At 44.3% G+C, this 17,675-nt stretch overlaps 2 long non-coding RNA genes across 4 annotated transcripts in view; one reads left to right on the top strand and one right to left on the bottom strand.

The window, feature by feature from the left end:
- LOC109282881 (uncharacterized) overlaps positions 1 to 7,333 on the top strand; it is a 72,584-nt gene extending 65,251 nt beyond the window's left edge. For all 3 annotated transcript variants that reach the window (XR_009459129.1, XR_009459130.1, XR_009459128.1), the window contains exons 2-3: positions 1,275 to 1,368; positions 6,603 to 7,333. This is a non-coding gene — a long non-coding RNA (uncharacterized LOC109282881). The remainder of the gene's footprint in view (positions 1 to 1,274; positions 1,369 to 6,602) is intronic.
- Positions 1 to 10,848, bottom strand: part of LOC109282882 (uncharacterized) — a 28,627-nt gene extending 17,779 nt beyond the window's left edge. Inside the window, exon 1 of the long non-coding RNA XR_002089918.2 lies at positions 10,749 to 10,848. This is a non-coding gene — a long non-coding RNA (uncharacterized LOC109282882). The remainder of the gene's footprint in view (positions 1 to 10,748) is intronic.
- Between the last annotated feature and the right edge of the window lie 6,827 nt (positions 10,849 to 17,675).

Here is a 17,675-nt window from a genome sequence, read left to right as displayed (position 1 = left end):
GTGATTCATTCTGGCAGAGTATACTTGACCCTTAATTCATTTGAAAAATAAGGATGAGGTCCCTGTGCTTATTGAAAATTTGTCAAAAAATTTAATCCTTACTACCACACACATGTGGGTGGCTTCTGTATTTAGGGACTAATTCTAAATGCTCTACTCACACTGAATAGTTTTCACTCATGTAAGTAGCCCCAGTAAGGCAAATAGGACCATCTTTTTTGAGTAAGAGTTGAAGAAGCACAATTTTTGTCTTGTATGTAAATTTGTACCTAAGATAAATCAATATTTTCTTTAAGTTGTAATTTATTTTGTGCCTTATTCTCAGCATAGGAGTTCATTGATCATATGGAATTAACTACAGTTTTATCCTTCAGAGCAATTTTTTGGTTTTTTTAAATGTACTTGGCCCAGACTGTCAGGGATTCCCCCATGTGGGGGTGTTTTCTCAGGGGGTGGACTCCCTGAGTGGGGCCATTGGGCACTGGGGACCCTCTCCCCGGGGGTGGGGGTACTGGCCACCCCACCACACACACACGGTTGTGCTCTTCCCTTCACTCCACAGCTGTACAGGGAGGAGACTCTGTCTCCTTCCTGTGGCAGACCAAGGACATGACAGGTAATCCTCACAGGGAACTGTACACAAGTTCCCTAAGGCACTCTAGTTTAGAGTGCCTTCATTTATTACCTGATTTAACAAGGGTTACTTTTTCACACAATTGGCCATTTTAAAAGGCTTCTGCAGCTATGCACATGTGAAGTCATGGCTGTAGTACACTTTCAGGAGCCAAATGCCAAATCACACAAAAAATGTCACTTCTGTCTGTGCCCTGTGAAAGAATGGTCAATGCATCTACATACTATAAGAAAAATCAGCCCAGCACCATATCTTTGAAATGGATTGAGTCCACTAACACACCTAATGGATTAACACATGACATGTAGTACAGGTTGCTGCTTTAGTTTTAAATATGACAGGAGAAGGTGGTGGTGACTCCTTCCCCTTATACTGTGGTTACAGCACTTTTTGCAAACATATTTAATTCTGACTCATATCACCCTGAAGACAGCTTACAATGCTATAAACCACCCAGCCAGGGGAACCCAGATCACACAACCCAGTATGCTTTGCAGGTTCTCCTATCAGGCTGGATACAGCTGAGAGTGCCCCAAAAGACTCAACCCCCATCCTTACAACACTCTCTCCCTCCCTCAGCTGTCTGACAGCAGACCCAGGTGGGTGTTCTCTTTCTTAAGTCTGTCAATTTTACCAACAGCAGCTGAATGGAACCTTACCCCTGTGGCATCAGCTGTCAGATTCAGCACAGATCAGGTGAAAAATCTTCACTCCTCAACTCTCCAGCCCTTCAGGTATGGTTTGTCTTGGGATTTTGGAATGAGAGGTGGGGACAAGCTGGCCAGTGTCTCTGTGGGCTGTGGGTCAGGAAGCTCCAGGCAGTGTCCATGAGAGGGGTCTGGTGTCTCTGGTCCCTGTGGGAGGTGGGAAGGGAAGTGTCTGGGACTCTGCTCAAGACTCTCCACCTGCATGGGCACTGTCCTGCCTTCCCCTATGGGGACTAGGCTCTCAGACCCACACTCCATGGACTCTACATGGGAACCTTATCTATGTCCATGGAGGGGGATGGGTCCAGGGTCTCCAGTTCCTGTGAGGGGTGGCAGTGTCTATGCAGGGGGCAAGGAGGGTTAGGGAATCCCCAGTCTTGGTGGGAGCAGGATCCACAAAGTTTGTGTATGGGATGGGGTAGGGTCTGGCAGGTCCAGGTCAAGAAGGATCCATTCAAACAGGACCCAGATCCACAAGACCCTGTTCCTTCTGGTACCCAAATGGTGTGAATCCCATCCCTGCTAAAACCAAAAATCCCTGGCCCTCCACGCACCCCCCCCCCCCATGGGCATGGCCTGGGCTTTCAAGTAGGGTCCATAGTGGGGAGGGGATGTGGGAGGCCTGAGAATGTGGGAAAGGGGACAGTTTGGTCTGTGCTGGTGGAGATGCATCCAGCTCAGGGACTAGTGTGGGGTCTGGGGTCTGCAGGCGGTGTAGGGGTGCCTGGGAACTGGCATGAAGCCTGCAGGGTATGCGGGTTGGTAGGGGTTTATCAGGGGGTTAGGGATTGGCCTAGGGTCTGCGGGGTCCAGGTCCAAGGGTGCTGGTGGGTAGCTTGTCCCCATCTGCTCAGGGTCTGAGAACTGCACAGCTCCTGGGCTATGTAGAGGAGCTAAGCTTTCTAAGTTCCTTCCAGGGGGAAGGAGCTTGCTTCATCTCAGACTGCAGCACTAGAGTACATCTCAAGTCACAGAATGTCCCCCTTTGGGGTGGGGCAGATGGGATTGCAGAGGCTGGCACAATAGCTCAGGTTGACTTGCAATGTGTACAAGCATTCATTCAAATGTTTGCAGCCCATTTGATTAGCACTTCAACCTTGTCTGACATGGTGCAGATTCCCATCAAATCAGCCATTTTTAGAATAGTTGAAGTGCTCTGAGCACTTTTACACAATGTATTTCAACTGGTGGAACTGTACACATCCATAGTTCAATACCTGCAGGCTCTATGAATAATACAAGGAATATTTTAACATAGCTTGGAAAACCATTGTATGTTATTTGGAATTGATGATCAAAGCACTATACAAACTATTTCCCTGGAAAGAGTCAATATGGAGGATAGACTCAGTATTATTTATCTTATAATTGACGAAATATACTATGCCTAAACTGTCTCATGTAACTTATTACCTGGGATTAACATGATAGCAGCCAGTTGCAATACTCTGTGGGTGCTGAGAGGAGTGACATTTGTCATGAGATTGACCCCTTGAAAGTGCCTTACAGCTGTGCCCTAACAAAAGTGCACAGCTACAGAATGCTTTAAGAATGGCCAATCACACAACAAATTAACCCTCATCTGATGGGGGATCAGATGAAAGCACTCCAAAGTGCAGTGCCTTTGGGAACTTCTGTCAATCCATGACATGATTGAGGATTCCCCCACCTCTTCCCCCTCCAACCCAATAGGTGCATGTCTGTTGTTGTGCGGTGGGGATCACTCTAACTCATGGCACTTTCTGTGAAGTGCCATGAGTTAGAGTGGGGACCTGCATGTCTGTTAGAGCCCTGGATCTAAGGTTGTTAAGATTATTTACATCAATCAAATTAGTTATACTCTTCACAAATTTGATGACTGATTGATACCATGTCTGCACAACTGTAATAATGTATTCAAGCAACCATTTTGATATTGCTGGCTGTGTGTAGATGAAACGAGAGGTGTATATACATGACATTTTAAAGAGAGCTAAATCCCTTTGCACCACTTTAATGGTGTCAGTGTTTGCATGCCTCGGTGGCATATTGCACGTTAATTTCAGCCACTGTAGGAGATTTGGTGGTGTAATGCACCTTAAATGACTTGGGGTGCAGCAAACTAAAACTCCTTTAAGGTTTGCTCCCCAAAAGCCATGGAGTGAAGGACTGGGCTCCATGCAGTTCTGTGGCTCTGCAGGAAGCCCTGCAGGCAACCTGGCAACAGTCCAGGAAAGCAGGTTCTGCCCAAGAAAAGTGACAAGCCTGATCTTTTTTTTCCCCCTGCCTGCATGAGCTGTGTGGGGGTTCAGTGTTCCTTCTGCAGGTGCAGTGTCCCCCAGGACCACCCAAACTGGGTCCCTGCAGGTGGGGGCCACCTGGGGAGGAGCCACCACTGCCGTGGAGGGAAGCACCAACTTGCCCTCTCCTGCAGCCTAGGGACAGCTCTGCCTCCCAGCAGATCGCCCTCCCCTCCCCACCAGAGAGGCAGATAGGTCAGTGTGGGGTGTGCATGACACAGGTGTTTAATTGGCCCTAAATTGAAGTGGTGTTTTTTAAAACCCACTGCTTCAATTTAGGGCCCCCATTTCATCTAAACACACCCAATAACACTATTCTGTAACAGCCATTATAGCACAGATGAAATACAGCATTTATCATCTATCTTGTAACAGATGTCCCTGTTACTATAGAATGGCTATGGATGAGAAAAACCTGGAGGGCCTCTTTAAGAATAGGACTTCTGTGGCCTGGAGGGGCAAGGACTCAGATGGCTTGTACTTGGCTTCAGAGTAGGGCAAGGACTTTAACCCTCTCAACAAAACTGAGAAGAGAGAAATCTCTGATCAATGGAGACTACAAGGGAAGGAAGGAGGGAGTATGTGGGAGTAAATGGTCCAAGGAGGACAGAAGCTAGAGGAGCAGGGCTACCAAATCCTGAAGGCAATAAGCTGTCCAGGGATCAGCTTCACAAAGACTGATTTAATGAGGGTTCTTCTGCCCCACACGTTGAATAAACTAAGAGCTGAAAGCTGGTACAGAAGCTGCTTAATGAAGAGTATGACCCAGGGCTGTGAACCCACCTCCAGCAGAGCAGGCTTAAGCAGACTATCAGTTGGATAATAAGGAACCCCTGCACTGGGACTGAGAAGCAGGGATCAGCTGATGGGCCGGGGTGGCGCTGGTATATAGCCAATATATAGGGTTGCCTCTAAGACAAACTAGCCTCTCTGGCCCTGAGTGTTGGGTAGAGAGGAGCTCTTCTGAAGGATGCAAGTAATTAAGGGCCTACAAGGAGGGAAGGAATCACAAGTAGGACCAGGGACTTTCTTTGTTTGTGACTTCATGGGTACATTAAAGATTTTTGTTAATGCTTCTTTCCATTTACCTAGGGGCAGGGGGCTGTGTTGCTGTTAAGATTTTGCTTTCTGAAGGCCTGGGGGTAACTATACAGCCTATACAATGGGACATACTGGAACACATTGCAGTCTTAATTCTGTGAGAGCCAGGGCTAAAGCTGGAGCAGGGGCTGAAGCCAGAGTGAGGAAAAGAGCCAATGGTAGAGACCAGTCTGAGATTCCTTCTATGATTGTAGGGTATCTTTCCCAGATATTAAGTTTACATCAGGGTGTGTCAGGCAAGCATAGAGGAAGAGATCATAAAGGCACCAGAGAGTTCAAGATTAGTATGCAGTCAGGGGCATCTGAGCCACTCTTTGGGTGGGTCCTGTCACAATCTCCCCATGGTAATTTTAATACATGACATTCATTCAACTGTTGTTAAATTTGGAAGTATTTTGAAAAGAACTTTTTCCCTAAGCTGCTGGACAAGTCATTGGCAGTTGCAGTTGTTTCTTTCCTTTCTGTCCAACTACTTCCTTGTTCTTCATCTTTGTCAAGCATAATGATGGTTGATATCATTTTAGACCCTGATCCAGAAAAGATTTAACATGTGCTTACCCTAACTTTTTGTAATTAGTTTCACTGGGGTACAAAAAGTGTACATGCATGTGAGTCTAGGACCTGAGCTAGCTGTTGTTTTGCCAAATCTTAAGCTTCTTTGAATGGTTACTTGTTCTTTTCTGTCTTTCTTCCAATTTCTTGATATCTTTCAAATACTAAGAAACTATTCTATATACATATTATTACAGTCATAATATCACTCGTGCCATACAATAATGGACTATTGCTTGCCTAATGTGTTCTATGATCTTTCTTAGTTTGCAACTCACCACTGCATTCTGTCTTCCTCTCCAGTAATTCTTATTGCATGCAGTGAAAGAATTAATTGTTCTTCAATATTAATTTCCAGGTCTCCTTTCAACATGTTACATTGCAAAGTATTGCTCTCCCATTTAACCAGGTGTTTTTGGTTCCCTCTGTTTGCTGTCACTGCTCCAAGTATTCAAGTGAAATATCTCATATTTGTAACATTTCTAGGTCTAGATCCCTTTGTTAATATCACTGGCACTAGCATAATTTTCCAATTTATTATGATAATCAATGTGATCCTCAGACTTCCTATGTCCTGAGGAACATAGTTGTACATATAATAAGTCTTGCATAAAATAAATGTATTTTATTTATTTATTCTAAAATGTTATTATGTTTACAACTATGTTCCTATATATATATATATTTATTATTGGTGTTAATTGAAGTTGGTTAGTTAACTGATAAAACTTGAACTAAATTGGAAATATTAGACTCACCTCTCCAAAGGTCCTTTAAGAAGAAAGGATAATATTTCTTTAAGGACTATTTAATTTCAAAGACTCTTTAAGAATCAATTTAAATTAAAATAAAAAGACTATCTTGAGATCTGAAACTCTTTGTATAAAAGAGTAAGACTCTTTGGATTCAGTTAAAACAAAATTCAATTCCTGTTAAACCCCAATTAAACCTAAGATATAGCTCAGGAAATAAAGTGTTAAGTTTATCTATTATTTAATCCAACTTTATCTTCTATTCAGCTGATTTTAAAGATGCTGTGAGAATTCCCCACCAGAAGCACAAATAGTGCATGTGCATTAAATAGAATGCATATTTATGAACAGAAGATATTACTAAAAACAATCCATTAATGTTCTGGGCCAATGAAAGGATAACAAAAGCTAATTTAAGATGCAGTCAAGTATAAAAAAGGAGTGGTTCTCCCCCACCCAAAATAGCTATAAGAAAATGAGGGTAAGGAGTGGAGAGTATAAGCAACTCTTCTCCTCTCTCTTTCATCCCAACCTCAAGTTTATAGCATTTGCCATAACTCAACTTGTTCCCTTACAGAAAAGCTGTAGCTAAAGGGCTTAAAAGAACTAAGGAAAAAATGAAGACACAGTTCATCATGGAGAGAAAGTTGTCCTTCCATCTGGCTGAGTACACCAGGACTTCAGTGCGTGCTGGTGAACAGAAGTTGTAAACAACTATCAAGGGACTGGATTTATTATATTTACCTGAATAGAAGATGAGTTGTTGTTCTTTTCCTTTTCCTCCCCACTCCCCCCGCCTCATCAGCATGGGGGGGAGGGCTTCTCATCTTACATTTGCATATTCAAACACCTCATTAAATATATTGTCTATCATTAAACTACTGCCAAAAGCAGTGCATGCTCAGTAATAGAAACCAACTATGCAACTGATTAAATGCAGCAAATGTTGAGCATGACTATAAAACACACGACCCATATTGGGCAAACATACTTATGGGAAGGGTGCCCTCTCCTGCTTTTTAAGGGTCATACAAAAAAAAAATAAATAAAAGGAAGTTGTTCCCCTCAGGAGGGAATGAGTACCAGGCCTGGAGGTACTGTAGTATCAGGCCAGCACTTGGACAGGCTAGACCAAGCTCCAACAGCCTCTCCTAGTAACAAAAAATGGTGATGGGAGCTTACTACAAGGATAAATTGGTGCAATGTATATGAATAAAAAATATGCGAGGGCCTATTGAGTGCAGTCCCCCTCAGCAAAAACTCTTTTTCAAGTCATGATAAATCACTAAATTACATACGGTTTTATATTTGGACTTTTTCTCTTCCCTCCCACAGCTGAGCTACACTTTCCTTTCCATTTCCAATTATTCCTGTCTTTTCACCAGCCTTGTATGTCTGGCAAACACCACCGAATGGGGTTCCAAACAATTCACCCAGAATCCCCCTGTTGCCTCCTTGCTCAGCCTGTTGCCTATTAGTGTGCACCCCCCGCCCCCATGAGGTAGAGCCAATCATAGGTAAAGGGAGAAAAAAATGGGGGTGGGGGAACTGAGCACATGTGTGTGCAACCCCCCGGTGGGAAAGTCTGCGGGGGGGGGGGGGGAAACGGTAAAGGGCCATGGGGAGCGGGACTGGGGCTGGGCAGGGATTGGGAGGGAGGGAGCTGAACCAAGCCAGGCCCAGGACTGGGATTGGGGATGAGACCCACTACACCCATGTGGCTGTCCCTTCCCCTGCACCCAGGGTCATTGCCCAGTGCTGGCACCCCCTGCATCAATTAATCTGCTGGCCCCACAACCCTGCATCAGCCCCAGCCTCACACCACCCAGGGGGAAGCCAGATGCCTCCCAGAGTGTAGCAGCAGGAGCTGCATCCCCTCCCCCTTGGATGAGCCATTCACAGCTCAATCCCATGCCCCACCAGCTGTGCAGCACCAGCCCCACTCCCTCCCCATCCCTGCTGTAGCCACTGGAAGCCCTTGGCTGGGCTGCCTTGCTGCCCTACCACTGCCCCGCATTTGGGGAGACTAAGCCCCATTAGCTCCCACCTTCTGCCACATATGGAGCTAGGCCAGGTTGCCCTGCACCTTATCTGCATATAAATTTTTGCAGGATGCCAGGACTTGTGACAAGAACACCTGGGTCCTGTTGTGAGTTGGGGGCTGATTAGTATATAGTGTGGCAGGGATATCTGGAGTACACATGCATACTGAGCTGCACTAAACTAACTGTGGGGTCACCACGGCTTGAAACTCTGCTGTCTCTGCTGCCACCCAGCCTGGTAAACCACATGGTAACTCTTTTGACTTTAGACCAATATCATGCATTATTCCTACTTTATATAAGTAGGTGCAGAACTGCTGCTTAAAATTGTGTTTATGGAGTACTTGCTCTAAAACTTGCAGCAGTTTCCAAAAAATCAAAATGCATCAATTCCGGATGAACTAAGTCTATGCGTAACCATAGTAATTTGAAAATCACAGGCATGTTTATTGTGACGTCAATGTTTTGAAATTTGCCCTTCATTTACTTCCATGTGCTCAGGTAAAGCAGGGTCTGACAGTAAGGAATTAGGGGAAGGGCTTGCAGGGGGAAGAAGTTGGGGGTGGTGCAGGGGGAAAGGGGCCATTTGACACCTCCCCTCAGATTTAGTTTCCCTGTGGTACAGAAGGAGGGAGACGCATTCAAACCAAACTTCCAATAGTTAGATTCTATACCTGGATAATTATAACAAATTAATAAATGTTCCATATATAAAATCTAACTTTTGGAGGGGCTCATCTTATATTCAGAGCTGTCTTATATTTGAATAAAAATGGGAGATGTTCTTGTAACACTTGTAATGCAATATTGAAATATTATTGTACTCTAAAGTTGCAAAGAGCTTCTCCTGTTAGACACCAACTTGTTTAGATCAGGTTCCTGAAAAGAGGATGCAATTCAACCTTTCATTAACAGAAAAAAGAGCACAGCAACAGAGCAGCTAAGGCATTTCACTGAAGATCCAGAAGCATGAGCTCAAACTTCAGTCTTGACTTGTGCCAAGGGCCATTTGACCACAGTAGTAGCTTTACTTCTTAATGGACCTAGATTTATAATGGACCCTTCCTACATATTTAAACTGTAACAGGATATGGAAGTCTCTCTAGAAATATCAGGATGGAAAAAGTGGAACTATATAGTATCCTGCCTTTGTAGCATGTGATTTATAACTCAGTTGACAGCTACTATTTCATGAGAATTTCTAAACCTGGAATGTTTTAATTTTTAATCTTAAAATCCTTTTTGAAAAATGAAAGCTGCGTAAACCAGTGTTTTGGATCAGTTAAACACAGACTGTAAATAAAATGGATCAGAAATCTCCATTAACAAAGAGGCAGCCCTGAAGCTGGTATAAGTCTGTTTAGTACCACTAAAGTTAATGAATCCATGCCAATTTACATCCCCTAAGGATGTGACCAGAAATGTGCTCTCTTATATTGTTCAGTTATGCTTACAGGTGTCCGTTTTTTAAAGCAAAGGATTTGCTGAACAATAGCACCACATCTGAAGCTCTATGCTTTGGTTCACACGATGGCAAGCTGTGGCAACTCCTATTTTTCTTTATACCCCAGCCAATCAAACAGTATATTTTCACCATGAACTGCAATGAAATATTAAAGGTTGACTAGACTGGGCCTGTTATACAAAAATATCTAACATATTTTTCCCTTCTGTCTTAACAATTGAAGATCTAGCCAGATTCTTGTCGGTGATTTGAACCTTTCCTGTTTGATTCTCCCTGGTAGAGAATTCAGGTGGTTCATAATGTACTAGGATCAATGAAAAAATGATGCCATGACAAAACATTTTCTGAAGTACTTTGTTCTTCAAACATAGGAGGAATTGCAAATCTTAAGGACATTATTATTTGCTGTCTGCCTCTACAAAATGGAAAACAATCTGTGGTATGACTCCAGTATAATGTTTAAGGAACTGAATTATGGACACACAACCTATAATTTACAGCCCTTCTTTCCTATTGCTTTCACAAATGTATATATGAAATGTAACAAGCTAAAATAATGCCTAAGCTGGACATCTAGAAGTTATTCTTATCATGGGGTAAAGACCAAGATAACATTTCAGGTAAGTTTCAATATCATTTAAATCTGCATTTGATTTTTCTCATTTAAATTTGACAAAAGAATTAACAGTTTCTCAGTTTTCATTTGTTCTTCTCTTTACCTTTGAAAAGTTAAATAAAAATGTTGAAAGAGTCTGCTTATGACACTTGTTAACTTAAATTACCCACCAAATCTCTCGTGGAAGTCTCACGAGACTTCCCACAGACTAAGGTCAGATTTTATTATCTCTGTTCACTCTGAGTACATCTCAAGTCCATGAAGAGTTTCACTGATAGCAGCAATACTGTTTGCAAAGTAAAGTGTTATTCATTTCTGGTAAAAGTGGCAGAATCTGGCCTCAGACAGCTTTCCCCTTTATATGAAGCTTTGCAAGGCAAACAGATTTCAAGTTCTTACAATCTACCTGAAAAAGTTTGAATAGGACCCTGAGGAGGAATTTTTCCCCCCTTAATTGGCTTCATTGTTTTAAAGTAGATAAAAGCACTGAGATGCCTAAATGATACATTGTTAGCCTATCCTTTATCCTACAATAGTCTACTAAAAATAGTTAAATGTATTAATTAAAAAGACAGGTCAGTCAGGGCAAGGTTTAATTACCTGTCTGCCATGGACTGTTTCTCGCTTTTATCCACACGCTAATGAATATTCAGCTTTGTTCTTACTGCATGCATCAGAGAGTCTTCTACCAACAGTAATATCTGCTAAACATGAAAAGATTCACACTGGGTTAGTTGGCTATGAAAGAAATGGGAGCAAACGAGCCATTATATAACATCAGAGTTTTGAGGTATCTCATTGGCAAGACAGTACATATGACGGATGGATATCACTTTTTTGCTTCATCATCATTTTAAGGTTTGGCCCTTTCATAGGCTACATTTGGCAGTATGGCTTCCAACTAAATAAATACATTTATGTTTGTACAGAAGTTTATCTATAGTCCTATATTCTTATATGTTAAGCAAGTTTTAACATAAAGTTCCTTATGTGACCATCTTTTTGGACAATGTCATACCTCCATTGTTTTACTTTCAAATGCATAGGAGGAATAAGCCCTAGGGCAAGAATACCAACTTTTTCTTTGTCCCTTGAAGTACATTTCCTGTTTAACTGAGGAAAAATCCCCATAATGTTTTCTCATTTGTTTTGCTCAGGAATTCCTGGCAGCCAGACAAAATGAACATGGGCAATCTGACATGCTCAGACTGTGCCCAATGCCATAGAAACAGGTGCTGCACACACAATATCTGGGACATCTTGGAGAAGCTGTAGCAGTGGAGTATGTGGGTGGAGGGGGGAGAGAGCTGGGCCCAGGCTCCTACCTAACTTCCTATCTTCCTACTTACCTACCTTCTGGACGCAACGTATGGCACCACTTGCAGGGGATGAGGCCACACCAGCCAAGCACCAAGCCTGGCCCATCCTTGTCCCCATCCCCTGTGAGCAGTGCTGAGCTTGGCACTTGGCTAGGGGCATGCCACTCATGTGGGGATGAGGACAGGGCCAGGGTCAGTGCCTAGCTGGAGCCAGCCCATCCCCTGCCAGCTGTGCCAGATTTGCAGGGGATGGGGCTGTATCAGCTGAACACCAAGCCTGTCCCCATTTTCTGTGATCAGCGCTGCCGAGTGCTGAGACTGGTGCTGCTTGCAAGGGAAGGGGCTGGGCTCAGCACTTGGCTGGCACGGCCTCATCCCCTATGAGCAGTGCCAGGCTCAGTGCTGAGCTGCTACGGCCCCATCCCCTGCAAGTGGCACTGGCGTGGCCCAGGCAGCACCGCTCACAGGAGATGGATCTGCACCAGCTGAATGCTGAGCCTAGTCTAGTCGAGCCCAGCCTGGTGCCTGTTCCCATTCCAATCCCATGCGAGTGATGCTAGGCTCAGCACTCGGTTAGCATGGCCCCATTAAGATGAAAATTGAAAACAAAATAGAAAGCATCATTGTACCAGTGTAAAAATAAATTATGTGCCACGTCTTAAATACTATGTGCTGTTCTAGCCTCTGCATCTCAAAAAGGATTCAGTAGAATTAGGAAAGTTCAACACAGATGGTCAGGCATTTGGAGGGGCTGATAGTCTCTCCAGGGGTACTAAGAGAGACTAAAAGGCTAGGATTGCTTAGTTCAGAAAGGAGAAGAATGAGGGGTGAAATGAAAGAGGTTTATAAAATGATGAAGGGTGTGGATAAAGTGAATACGGAACTGTCTTTTGCCAAGTTCTAGAATCCAAGAAGTAGGGTTCATGCACTGTAATTAACAACAGGAAACAGACTTAACACAAACAAAAGGACATACTTCTTTACACAACATGTAGTTAACACGTGGAACTCATTTTCACAGGGGGTTATAGAGAGACTCATAGTATAAACAAATTCAGAAAGGGAATTAACAATTTTTGGGGAACAGCTCCACTGATAGTCATTAAATAAAACAGTCAGGAATGTATTCTCTGATATCACTAAATCAGTGATGGTGGAGGGTATGGTAGGTCCTGGGTCACTCTAGGCATGTGTTGTTTATATATTCTCCTTCTAAAGTAGTTCTACTGTCACTGTTAGGGAAAGGTTAATGGGCCAAGTGAACTATTGGTCTAACCCAGTAAAGCACTTATGATACAGTCTTTAATTCCATGATTACATACTATTTTATTTTATTCCCATAGGATCCTTGCCTCACTCAATGAACAGCCTGAATATACAAGTGAGGGTAGATTTAAAGATGCTTGAACAAATTGAACATATCCTTATTTTTCAACGTTTGCTTTTTGTAATTTAAAACATATGTACCATATCTTTAAAAAACAAAGTAGAAATATTAGAAGAAAAAGAAAGTTAAATTGTTTTATATAAGATCATGGGTCTCTACTAGCAGAGGGTTGGAATCTCTGTTAACGAAGGACTTGAACACAGCAGTATTTTATAAGTCGCCAGGCAAACTCCAGAGTGCCAAACCAGTGAGTTTTTAGGTGTCACTATCCAACACTTGGTGAATGGTAGGATAGATCCATTTGTTTTGTTTGTGTTTTTATGAAAACTGCATAACTGGGATTCTAGAGTTTGTGATAAGCCATGGTATTTGAAGTCTGAATGGTTAATCCTTTTTCTCAACACACAAAAAAAGGTAGAGTTTATATGAAAAATATTTCAAGACAAATTCCTGGGTAGGCCAAAAGAACAAGCAAAGATTTTGGAGGAAATCCCATGAGGCACTCCCAGTAGCATACCAAGGGGTGAGTGACTGGGGTGCAAGACCCAGGCACTGATCATGGTAAGGGTACCAGAGTGATGTTGCAGGGGTAGGCTTAGCACAGGCTCGCCCAGAGGCTTCCAGCTTCAGGTAGGACTCCCCTTGCTTATTCCCTTCTTCCTCCTCCTGCTCTGCATCCAACTACTACTGTGTTAACCCTTTCACAGTCACCCCTCAACTAAGGCTTTTACAGCTACAATAAACACAGAGATAAGACTGCCTGATCCCTCCACTCCCATCCCCTTGGGTTCAGAACCCCCTCCCATGACCCTAGCACATAGAAATAACTAGCTATATCTCTTGGCATGCTTTCTAAGCCTTATAATGAAACTCTGTACTCAATACCATGATAGCCTTCAAGGGAAAAGTGATTGTGATGTACTAGAGACATGCCATGCTATAATTCTTTCTTCCTCCAAGAAGGGAGTTCCTCCATCCAGAGTCCCACTTGGTGGCTGTCCTGGAAGAAGATTCATGATTAAAAAAAAAAATTCCAACAGTGCATAGTGTCAGAGAGTGAGTGAACAAGATATGGGAAAGCATTACCATCCTAGATTCAAAGAGTAAAGGAAGTGACCACAAAGAAAGTGGAAAATAGAGGGCAGGTTTGGCAATTTGTGAACATCAGAAGGGATATAACAAGAGTTTGTGTAACTGGAGATGAAGAAAAAGATGAGGAGAAAATACCAAACTAATAGACTTATGTCCTATAACATCAAATAATTCTCAAATAAGTCTCTTATGAACCTTTCATAATTTTTTTCAGTGTCCCTTATTTGAAGAGGAACACCAGTATAGAACACAATATAGACTCGTGCTATATCTGGAAGTTGTTTCTCTTCCCTTTTCCTATTTGTTTTTCCTCCATTCATATACCCAAGTATTACTGTATGTACCTGAATCTAAGTTGACTCTGAATTTAACACAACCCCCCCCCAATAATTAGATTCTTGACATAGAAACATTATAAATTTGTTATAATTTTCTATGTATAAAATCTAGTGGGGAGTGTTGTCTTAAATCCACCCCCCTCACTGCTGCAGGAGGGGGGTAGTAGGAGGGCAGTTGGGGGCAGGAAGTAGTAAGAGCTACACATCCTGACCTCTGCTCCTTGCCCTCCCCCCACACCTTGTCCCTTGATGTCTTTCCCTCCCACCACTTCTCTCTCCTGTTGCTTGCCCCCACCCTACTACCACCACCACTGTCTCTCCCAGTCTGCCTACATCTGCCACCCCCCGCAGCTTACCATCTGGATCTGGCAGGGTTCCATCCTTGCTTTAACCTGAAGCAGGGAGCATGTAGTTGCTCCAGCCTGGCCTAGTAGTGGCTGTTGCTGCTATTGATGCTGCTGCCAGGCTGGCATGGGGCTGGAGGGAGCTGCCTGAGCCAGAGTTGAAAGGTAAGCAGGAACAGAAGCTGTGGTGGGAAGGGGGATACTGACGGGGTGAAAAGATGAAGGGGGAGAGTGCAGCAGTATCAGGGCCAGGGCCACAGCAGTCTCCAACCCCTCTACTACCTTGTATTCAAATCCAAGATGATCAGCTTTTTAATCCATGTTAAAATGGGCAGGGGGACCTCATCTTGGATTTGAGTAAATATGGCACAGTAGCCCACAGTATCATAGTGGGCATATCTACATGTGTGCGTTTACTGTGCAGTAACTGAAATTACTGCACAGTACAGGCATATGCCTGCCTATACTGTGCAGTAAATATGGCAACTTATGCCTACTTGACACCCAATCAGTTACTGTGCAGTAACACATATGTAGACACTTAACTCTGCAGTGACAGTGTGTGTGTAGACTGACTTGGTACTAACTTTAGTCCCAAGCCAGTCCACACATAGTGTTAATGAACTTTAACGTCTGCACATGTAAATGCTGGCCTATTCTTGCTTATTGCTCAGTTATTTACTGCCCAGTAAATTTAAACTAATGTAAATGCTCACGTAGATACGTCCATGTAGAGCTAATCTTCAGTTGGAGTGTACTGCTTAATGCCATTTAGATTCAACTACTCTCCACTGTTTAAGGATGTTTTCTACACATTTCATCACTTCTGTGGTGGAAATCTGAGGGAATTATCTGGGTATATGTGATATTTCTCTGTTACCTGTGGCTTTTGCTTGTTTGTAATACATTTGATAAGATCTGTAGTAAAGTCTTTGTACCTCATTACAATTTTATGAGCAAGAGGCCCCAGGTAACAGCTGTCAGATTCAAGCATGCAGGAAGTAGACTACACTAATGATATCTGAGGACTACCTCAAATGCTTACTGAACAATGTAACAAAGTGGTCTGCCCCTTTAAAGCCAACCATCACTGTTTTATTATATATACTATTTGGAGTGGGGTTCTCAGTTGACTCCTATAACATGTTCAGGGAGCAAGATGGGTTAGTGAGAGCAAAGATACAAGATAAAAGGTTTGTGGGATTCTGTAGGGAAATTGCTTTGTTACTATATTTTCTGTGTTTCAGACATGCTTGTAATACACAAAGATATTATGCTAGTGATTAAAACAAAACAGCTTATGATACTCTGGAATAGTGAAAAAGGGTACAAATAGAAACTGTGTCAGCTTTGTAGGATTTCAGATGTACAGTAACCTAATACTATTGAGCAGTAGCATGTCACAGCAAAAACCATGCTAATGTACTACTACACAGTAGTATTAGGCTACTGCACTAAAGAGCCATGTGTCAGCGCTACTGTGCAGTAGCACCAGTTACTGCACATTGATTTGGTACTTGGTTATACAACTATTAAACTTAATGCACTATGGTACACTAATAAATGTGTAGATACTCCCTGTGTGTGTGTGTGTGTGTGTGCACACACACACACACACACACACACACACACACACACACACACACACGTGTGTACATGTGCTAAAACAGCCCAGGGTACAGAACTGTCTAGTTAGATCTCATGTTACACCAGGGATAGGCAACACCCCAGCACGGGTGCCAGAACATGGCACGTGAAGGCCTTTTGCTTGGTATCATGTGCCTTGGAGCAGGGGGTGCCTTCGGGGTGGGGACAGGGCTGCACTGCCACAACAAGGATTGGGCCCTTTGTGGCTCCCCCACCATCTGCCCCTGCCATGCCAACATCTTACAAGTCAAGTTTGCAGGTGTTTCCAGCACTGCACTCAAAAACTTTGCTGATCCCCGTGTTGCACCTTTACAGTTTGTTAACGTCTTGATCCTCAACAGAGGAATTTTTTTGTAAATTTACTTTAAATTGAAAATCATTTGTGGTAAATTATAATTTTTATTGTGTCTGTGACAGGGGGCCTCCCGGGGCCGCGCTCTGTGGCCCACCCGCCTGTTACCGTGACAGCAGGCCTACTCAGGGCCGAGCTCTTCATGGCCCGCCCACCTGTCTCTGGACAACTGCCCGCTCATCTTGCCCGCCACGCCTTTGATGATAATGAGTTCAATTATGATGATAATTGAGCGGGAGGCTACCCTTCGACTGCCCCGATGCCCAGGGGCGCTCTGCAGCTCCGACCTCCCCTAATACCGCAGCCCAAGCCTCGCAGATGGCATCACGGTGTTCTTCCTCACCGGACCCTTGCACGGGGCCCCAGAATCCTCCATGCAAGACCCCACTATGATCTTCACTACACAGGCGGCCACTCCGCCGCCATCTGGGCTACCTCCCCCACCCGAAGCCTTGTTCCCCTCTCGGGTATGGTTCCCCCGGAACCTTCGGCTACCTAGCCCTGGCCCACCTCAAGGCCAGTCGGGACCCCAGGCCCCCGGCTTTTGGGCGTCCCTCGCTGTGGGCCCCCGGCCCTTTTGACCCTCACTGGTCCTGGCCCCAGCATGGGCCAGTCGAGGGGACTCTCCCCTTCGGGCTGGGTCTCTCTAGCCACTCTTTACTGCTCGGGCCTCACCGTGCCATTACTCCCTTCCTCCTAGGAGCAACCGCGGGCACCTTGCCCACATGACTCCCACTCTCCGGGTCCGCCCTCTCTGGGCCCCTCACAACCACAGGCCCTCTCAGCCCTCATCACACGGGCCCTCTCGGCCCTCCTCCAACTCAGGGGTCACCCACCCGGTGGTGGTGGGAGCTAGGGGTTAAGGCACCCTGACCCACCTTTCACCAGGGTGATCACTGGCCTGGCATTTCCTGGGGGCTCCAGCGCCACTGAGAGCCCCACCAGACCACCCACTCCCACCAGGGTGCAGTTTCAGGTCATGCCTAGGACCAGGAGCCTCCTGCCAACCCCTTGCAGCTCCCTCTTACCTCCAGGTCATACACAGCAG

This window comes from Alligator mississippiensis, chromosome 1, assembly GCF_030867095.1.
Source record: "Alligator mississippiensis isolate rAllMis1 chromosome 1, rAllMis1, whole genome shotgun sequence".
Lineage (NCBI taxonomy): Eukaryota > Metazoa > Chordata > Crocodylia > Alligatoridae > Alligator > Alligator mississippiensis.
Note: the sequence above shows the minus strand (reverse complement) of the source record. Positions and strands in the feature narration are given on the sequence as shown.